This window comes from Rhincodon typus, chromosome 47 (assembly GCF_021869965.1).
Source record: "Rhincodon typus isolate 14 chromosome 47, sRhiTyp1.1, whole genome shotgun sequence".
In the NCBI taxonomy this organism is placed as follows: domain Eukaryota; kingdom Metazoa; phylum Chordata; class Chondrichthyes; order Orectolobiformes; family Rhincodontidae; genus Rhincodon; species Rhincodon typus.
Window position 1 is genome coordinate 9,129,105 of NC_063378.1, and position 8,018 is coordinate 9,137,122.

The following is an 8,018-nucleotide window of genomic DNA, read 5'->3' on the forward strand; positions in this document are numbered from 1 at the left end:
GAACTGTGCACGGTGCTCCGAGTGCGGGTCTAACTGAGGGATACGGAAGGCAGAGCTGCCATGATCTCCATCTCAAGCTTACCATTGTAGAGGTGGGTTTCTGCTTTCTTCATGTATGTCACTGAAAGGGAAACAGATGAAGATCCAAAATGATATTGGTGCTTCCCAGCCAGTAAGGGCCCACCTCATCCCAAACTCAACTAAACCCCCTTCCCATGTCCAAACTCATAACCCATTCCCAGTCACCCATCACCACCACTCCCCGACCGCCTCCTCTAACAGACCCACATCAACTCCCAGTCCAACCACCCCCTCCCTGCCCCTGTAACCCCCCCTCCAGCTCCTACACCCCCTCCCTACCTCCATCGCCCCCTACACACCCTCCCTACCTCCGTCGCCTCCTACACACCCTCCCTACCTCCGTCGCCTCCTTCGACCCAGGCCCTGCTCACTCACCGACAGCCCACACCGTCACGGCCGCTGCTCCCAAGAGGAAGACCATCACCATGGTAACCGCTACCAGCCTGCCAATCGGGCTGCACAGGCCAGAGGCCTTGCCGGGACCAGTTTTGAGGCCAGCTGCAGGAGCGAGCGGGTTCGGAGTTAATTTGGGCAAATTTCGGAGTCCATTCAGCCCATCAAATCTACCCCACGCTTCTGAGAGGTCCTGGCTGATCTGATCCTCAGCTCCACTCTTCCACTTACCCCTCCCCCGCCACCCACCACCTTCCTGAATAAAAGTCTCAGCCTTGACTACACAATGACCCAGCCCCAAACAACACACCTCTGGTAGAGAATTCTATGGATTCACTCCCCTTACAGAGAACAAATTCCCCCTCATCCCAGTGCAAAGGGGTCACACAAAACAATCCATTGGATTTTACAATGTCCAGAGGATGGGGTTGACTCTCTGACCACATCCACCCCTGTATACCATTGAGGGGAGCCAGGCCAGAGACTGTATCCACACCTCATGAGGGCCTACACTGAGGGAGAACCTGACTGATAGAGGGACCATCATAGGGTCATACAGCACAGAAACAGACCCTTCGGCCCAACCAGTCCATGCTGACCATAATCCCAAACTAAACTAGTCCCACCTGCCCATATTCCTCCAAACCTTTCCTATCCATGTCCTTGTCCAAATGTCTTCTAAATGTTGTAACTGTACCCACACCCACCACTTCCTCAGGAAGTTCATTCCACACACAAACCACTCTGTGTAATTAAATTTGCCTTCGTCATTTTTTTTTTATATATCTCTCTCTTCTCTAACCTGAAAAATATGCCCCCTAGTCTGGAAATCCCCCATCTTAGGGAAAAGACACCTTCCATTAACTCTATCTATACCCCTATAAACTTCACCTCTCAACCTCCAACACTCCAGTGGAAACTGTCCCAGTCTTTCTTTATAATTCAAACCCTCCACACCCGGCAACATTCTGGTAAATCTCTTCTCAACCCTCCCCAGTTTAATAGTATCCTTCCTATAACTGGGCGATTAGAACTGGACTCATTATTCCAGAAGAGGCCTCATCAACATCCTGTACAACCTCAACATGATGTCCCAAATCCTATACTCAAAGGACTGAGCAATGAAGGCAAGCGTTCGAAACGCCTTCTTAACCCCCCTGTCTGTATGTGACACAAACATCTAAGAATTATGTAAAAACCAAAAGAACTGCGGATGCTGTAAGTCAGGAACAAAAACAAAGTTACTGGAAAAGGCTCAGCAACTGAGGAAGGGTCACCGGACCCGAAACGTTTAACTCTGTTTTCTCCTTCACAGATGCTGCCAGACCTGCTCAGCTTTGCCAGCAACTTTGTTTTTGTTCTAAGAACTACGTATCTGAACCCCTCGGTCCCTCTGTTCCACAACACCACCCAAGGCTCTACCATTCTTTGTATAAGCCCTACCCTTGTTTGTTATACCAAAAATGCATAGAACTAGCTAGCTGATATGAACTTGTATGTTCCCCTTACGAGGCAGATCAGTAGAGATTCAACAATTGAAATTTAAGAATATGCCAAACTATGTATGTTCCTATTCTAATAGAAAAATTCTAAAGGGAACCCCATGGTTAATTAAGGAAGCTAAGGAGAGTGTCAGAACATTTAAAAATCTTTTAATTAACCCCTTCAGAAGTGTTATTACACACTTTCATAAGGGAGGCAAAAGCCTAGTGGCATTAATCACTGGACTGTTAATCTAGTGTTCTGGCGAGTGGATTTGAATCCCGCCACGGCAGATGGTGGAATTTGAATTCCAATAAATATCTGGAATTAAGAATCTAATGATGACTGAATCCATTGTCAATTGTTGGGAAAAACCCAACTGGTTCACTGATGTCCTTTAGGGAAGGAAACTGCCATCTTTACCTGGTCTGGCCTACGTGTGACTCCAGACCCACAGCAATGTGGTTGACTCTGAACTGCCCCCTGGGCAATTAGGGATGGGGAAATAAATGCTGCCTGGCCTGTGATGTCCTCATCCCGTGAACGAATAAAGGTAAAAAGACACTTCTGGTGTAGATAACAGTGTGGAGCTGGAGGAACACAGCAGACCAGGCAGCAGAAAAGTTGACATTTCGGGTCAGGACCCTTCTGGTGTAGTTGGGACTTGAACTGGAGTCTCCTGGCTCAGAGGCAGGGGCACTACCACTGCACCATGAGATTAACATTGGAGCATTTGATTATACTCTGAGAAGCCAGCCATCTCTGCACAAAGGACAGCACAGAGCGATGGATTGGAAAGAGAGAACGCGAGCCAGAACATTAGAATGAACAACAAGAGCTTCTGCAGGTATTTATTTTAGAAAAGAGAGTAAAGTGAGTATTGGGCCTCTAAGAATGGGGAGTTAATAGTAGATAATCAGGAATGAACAAATATTTTGCTGCTGTCTTCACTATTGAGAGTACAAAATCCATCTCAGCTGTAAACTGGAGGAGGGGCAGGAAAGAGGAACTTGAAGTTATAATCAGGCAGGAAGTGGTTCTGAGCAATTTGATGGATCTTGGCTGACAAGTCCTGCTGGATTTTTCCTTAAAAAAAAAAAGGAGGTGGTTATGAGGGAGTAGAGACAGAGGTAACTTCTTTAAAAGTCCTTAAATTCAAGAGAGAGTCCAGCGTATTGTAGTTGAAAGCCCCTCTATTCAAGAAAATAGCAGCCTACAGGCAAGTGAGATTAATGTCTGTCATGGGTAAGGTTTTAGAATCAATTCTTAGAAAGATATTCATAACTGAACCTCGAGTTTTTCTAAATGCCACCAAAAGCCATCATAGTTTCGTAAGCGGGAAATTATGTTGAACCAGTTCATTATAATTCTCCACAGGAGTTCCTCAGGGTAGCGTCCTTCACCCAACCAACTTCGGCTGCTACACCTTCCCTCCATCATAAGGTCAGAAGTGGGGATGTTCGCCGATGATTACACAATGTTCGGCACCATTCGCAACTCCTCAGATACTGAAGCAGTCCATGTTCACATGCAACAAGATCTGAGCAATATCCAGGCTTGGGCTGATAAGTGGCAAGTGACATTCACGCCACAAAATGCCAGGCTATGACCATCACCAATAAGAGGGAATCCAACTACCACCCCTTTACATTCAATGGTGTTACCATCACTGAATCCCCCACTACCCACATCCTGGGGGTTACCATTGACCAGAAACTCAACTGGACCCACCACATAAACACAGCAGCTACAAGAGCAGGTCAGAGGCTGGGAATCCTGCAGCGAGTAACTCCCCTCCCGACTCCCCCCAAAGCCTGTCCCACCATCGACAAGGCACAAGTGAGGAGTGGGGTGGAATACTCCCCACTTGCCCCTGGATGGGGGCAGCTCCAACAACACTCGAGAAGCTCGACACCATCCAGGACAAAGCAGCCCCCACTCAATTGGCACCACATCCACAAACATCCCACTCCCTCCCCCACCGACGCTCAGTCGCAGCAGTGTGTACCATCTACAAGATGCGCTGCAGAAACTCACCAAGGCCCCTCAGACAGCACCTTCCAAACCCACGGCCACTTCCATCCAGAAGGACAAGGGGCAGCAGATACATGGGAACACCACCCCCTGCAAGTTCCCCTCCGAGCCCCTCACCATCCTGACTTGGAAAATATATCGACCGTTCCTTCAGCGTCTCTGGGTTAGAATCCTGGAATCCCCTCCCTAAGGGGCATTGTGGGTCAACCCTACAGCACATGGACTGCAGTGGGTCAAGAAGGCAGCTCACCCCCACCTTCTCAAGGGGGGCAACTAGGGACAGGGCAATAAAATGCTGGGCCCAGACAGCGTTGTCCATGTTTCCCAAGTGAATAAAAAAAAGAAGTACTATGTGCTGTAAATAAAGGAGACCTTGTAGCTGTCCTGTGCGTAGATTTCCAGGAGGCATTTGGCAAGGTGCCACATTGCAGAACAAGGACCCTGTGGTGTCTTTATCAGGATAAGTTGGGTGACAAGTGGGGCCTCTGGAGATCTGAGTTGGGCTCTCAACTTTTGCACAATTTCTCACCAATAATTTAGACCAGGCGTTGGGGAGGGCATGGAGAAAAGGCATTGTGGTTTAATTCACAGCCAAGGTGGATGGAGGTCAGAAAACACAACGTCAGAGAAAGCTGGCAGATAAATATAGAGATAATGGGCAAAACGCTGACAGATGGAGAATAGCGTGGGGAAAAATGGGAAGTCGTTCACCTTGGAAAAAAGATATGAAGAGCATCAATTATTATAACGAGGGCATAGGTTTAAGGTGAGAGGGGAAAGGGACCTGAGGGGTAACTTTTTCACACAGAGGGTGGTGCGTGTATGGAACGAGCTGCCAGAGGAAGTGGTGGAGGCTGGTACAATTACAACATTTAAAAGGCATCTGGATGGGTACATGGATAGGAAGGGTTTAGAGGGATATGGGCCAAAATGGGACTAGATTAATTTAGGAAACCTGGTCAGCACAGACGAGTTGGGCTGAAGGGTCTTTTTCCGTGCTGTGTGACTCTCAAACTGGAGAATGACTGCGAGATTCCGAGGAGCAGAGGGATCAGGGTGTTCGAGCCTCAGCAGGTTTGCGTGCGGAGACAGCAAGTAATCAGGAACGGCAAACAGAACAGTGAACATTAAAGTGGAGAGGTTATGTTTCAGTGATGCAGGACATTAGCGAGAGCACATCCCGAATACCGTGTGCAGTGTTGGTGACCCTTACTGGAAAGGGCGAAACTGCACTGGAGAAGCATTGCTAAGATCGAATCCTGGAATGTGAGTGGGTTGTCTTTTGTGGAAAGAACAGACTGACCTTCTTTCTGCTGGAGCAGAGCGAGATGGTGGGTGGGGTGGGGAGTGATCTGATTGAAGTGTCCTTTATTCATTCACGGGATGAGGGCATTGCTGGCTGAGCAGCATTTATTGCCCATCCCTAATTGCCCAGAGGGCAGTTGAGAGTCAACCACATTGCTGTGGGTCACATGTAGGCCAGACCAGGTAGGGATGGCAGTTTCCTTCCCAAAAGGGTATTTAGTGAACCAGATGGGTTTTTCCAACAATTGATTCACAGTCATCATTAGATTATGAATTCCAGATATTTATTGAATTCAAATTCCACCATCTGCCATGGCGGGATTCAAACCCAGGTCCTACGGGAACATTAGCTGGGTCTCTGGGTTAACAGTCCAGTGATAATACTACTAGGCCATCACCTCCCCATGAACCCTTAAATGTTAATTCTGATCTCTCTCTGCACCTTCCCTGCAGCTGTAGCACTGTATCCTGTGCTGCGTGCTGCTATCCCGATGCACTTTGTATGGTATTGCCTGGACAGTGACAAAGCAACATTCTTCACCGTGCCCCCATACATGTGACAACACTTAATCAATCGATTGATCGAGGTCGATGGGGCTAAAGGATGTCTCTGCTTGTGGGTCGGTCCCCTGCCTCGGTCCCTGTTACTTTACTGACACAGTGACTGGGAGGAGGAGACAAACAGACAGAGAGAGAGAGAGAGAGAGAGAGAGAATGCTGTGCCCGGAGACGTGAACCAGACACCAGATTGTCAGTCACCAATATCTGTGAGCAGGAGCAACCTTTGACCAGTTCACAGTCCTGACTGCAGGCCATTGGCATCACAGAGTTCCTCAGGCACCGGAACAGGACAGGTGCTCAAATAGCGCCCCCTCCCAACTCACAGCAACCTCCCCCCGCTCCCCAGCGCCTCCTCCCAACTCGCAGCAATGTCCCCCCGCTCCCCAGCACCCCCTCCCAACTCGCAGCAACCTCCCTCCGCTCCCCAATGCCCCCGTCACCCCCTCCCTGTCCCTGTCACTCCCTCCAGCACCCCGTCACCCCCTCCTGTCGTCCCCATCACCCCCTACACCCCCTCCCTATCTCTAACCTCCTCCAGCGCCTACACCCCCTCCCTATCCCTGTATCCCACTCCAATCCCGGCCTCTCGAGTATTCCCCCTGATTCCCATCCCTCCACCATTGGGGGCTGTGCCCCTCAGCTGCCTGGGGGCAGGACGGTGGGATCTTCCTGTGCTCCTGCACACACCCATGCATCACCCTCCGTCCCCTGTCCCCGACATCCACCACACCAAATCGGGCTCTGGTTCAGATTCTGCCCGTTTATAAATCTTGGGGATCACTTCAGGGATATTTCCTGAATATGGGCGCTAGATAAAGTCAGTCAGTGTGTCTGAGCCCTCTGCTGCCAGTCCGAGCCACTCCCACTTGGACTGTGGATCAGTGAGGGGACAGCAAAAGGACAGTTTTAAATTACAAAACCGCTCAGATTTCCTGTCTCAAACAATGCAGCCTCTGTGAATGAGAGAGAGAAAGAGAGAGACACCAGAAACTCAATACTTCACCCTTCCCACCTGAGGACTCACACACCCAGCCTACCACTGACTGCCAACCTCAGAGGGTGGGGAACACGGCCAAGGTGCATTCCTCTAGCACCTAGCACCAAATCAGCAGGCCCTGAGGTCTCAGGGATAAGTTTGGCCCAGTTCTGCTGTGGTGTATGTGCGGTGGCTCAGTGGTTAGCACTGCTGCCTCACAGCGCCAGGGACCCGGGTTTGATTCCACCCTCGGGTGCCTGTCCGAGTGGAGTTTGCACATTCTCCCAGTGTCTGGGTGCTCCGGTTTCCTCCCACAGTGCAAAAACGTGCAGGTTAGGGTGGATTGGCCGTGCTAAATTGTCCCATAGTGTCCAAGGATGTGCAGATTAGGGTGGATTGGCCGTGCTAAATTGTCCCATAGTGCCCAGGGATGTGCGGGTTAGGGTAGATTGGCCGTGGGGAATGCTGCACTACAGGGATAGGGGAGGTGACTGGGGCTGGGTCTGTGTTGTGTGGTCTTGATGGGCCGAACGACTTCCTCCCACCCTGCAGGGATTCTTTGATTCAGTCCATATTCCCAAACTAAACTAGTCCTATCTCCCTGCGCTTGGTCCATATCTCTCCAAACCTGAAATATTAATGTACTTTTCTAAATGTCTTTTAAACATTGTAACTGTACCCACATCCATCTCTTCCTCTGGAAGTTAATTCCACACACGAACCACCTTCTGCGTTAAAAAGTTGCCGCTCATGTCTTTTTTTTTACATCCCTCTCCTCTCACCTTAAAAATACGTGCCCCCTAGTGTTCAAATTCCCCGCCCTAGGGAAAAGATACCTACCATTAACTCTATCTCTCAATTTTATAAACCTCTAAGGTCGCCTCTCAACCTCCTACGGTCCAGTGTAGGAAGTCCCAGCCTTTATTTATTACTCAAACCCTCCATTCCCAATAACATCCTGGTAAATCTCTTCTGAACCTTAATAATATCCGTCCTGTAACTGGGAGACCAGAACTGGACACAGTGCTCCAGAAGAGGCCTCACCAACGTCCTGTACAACCTCAACCTGAGACAACAAGGTGCAGGGCTGGATGAACACAGCGGGCCAAGCAGCATCATAGGAGCAGAGGCGCTGACGTTTCAGGCCTAGACCCTTCATCCCTTTCTGATGAAGGGTCTAGGCCCG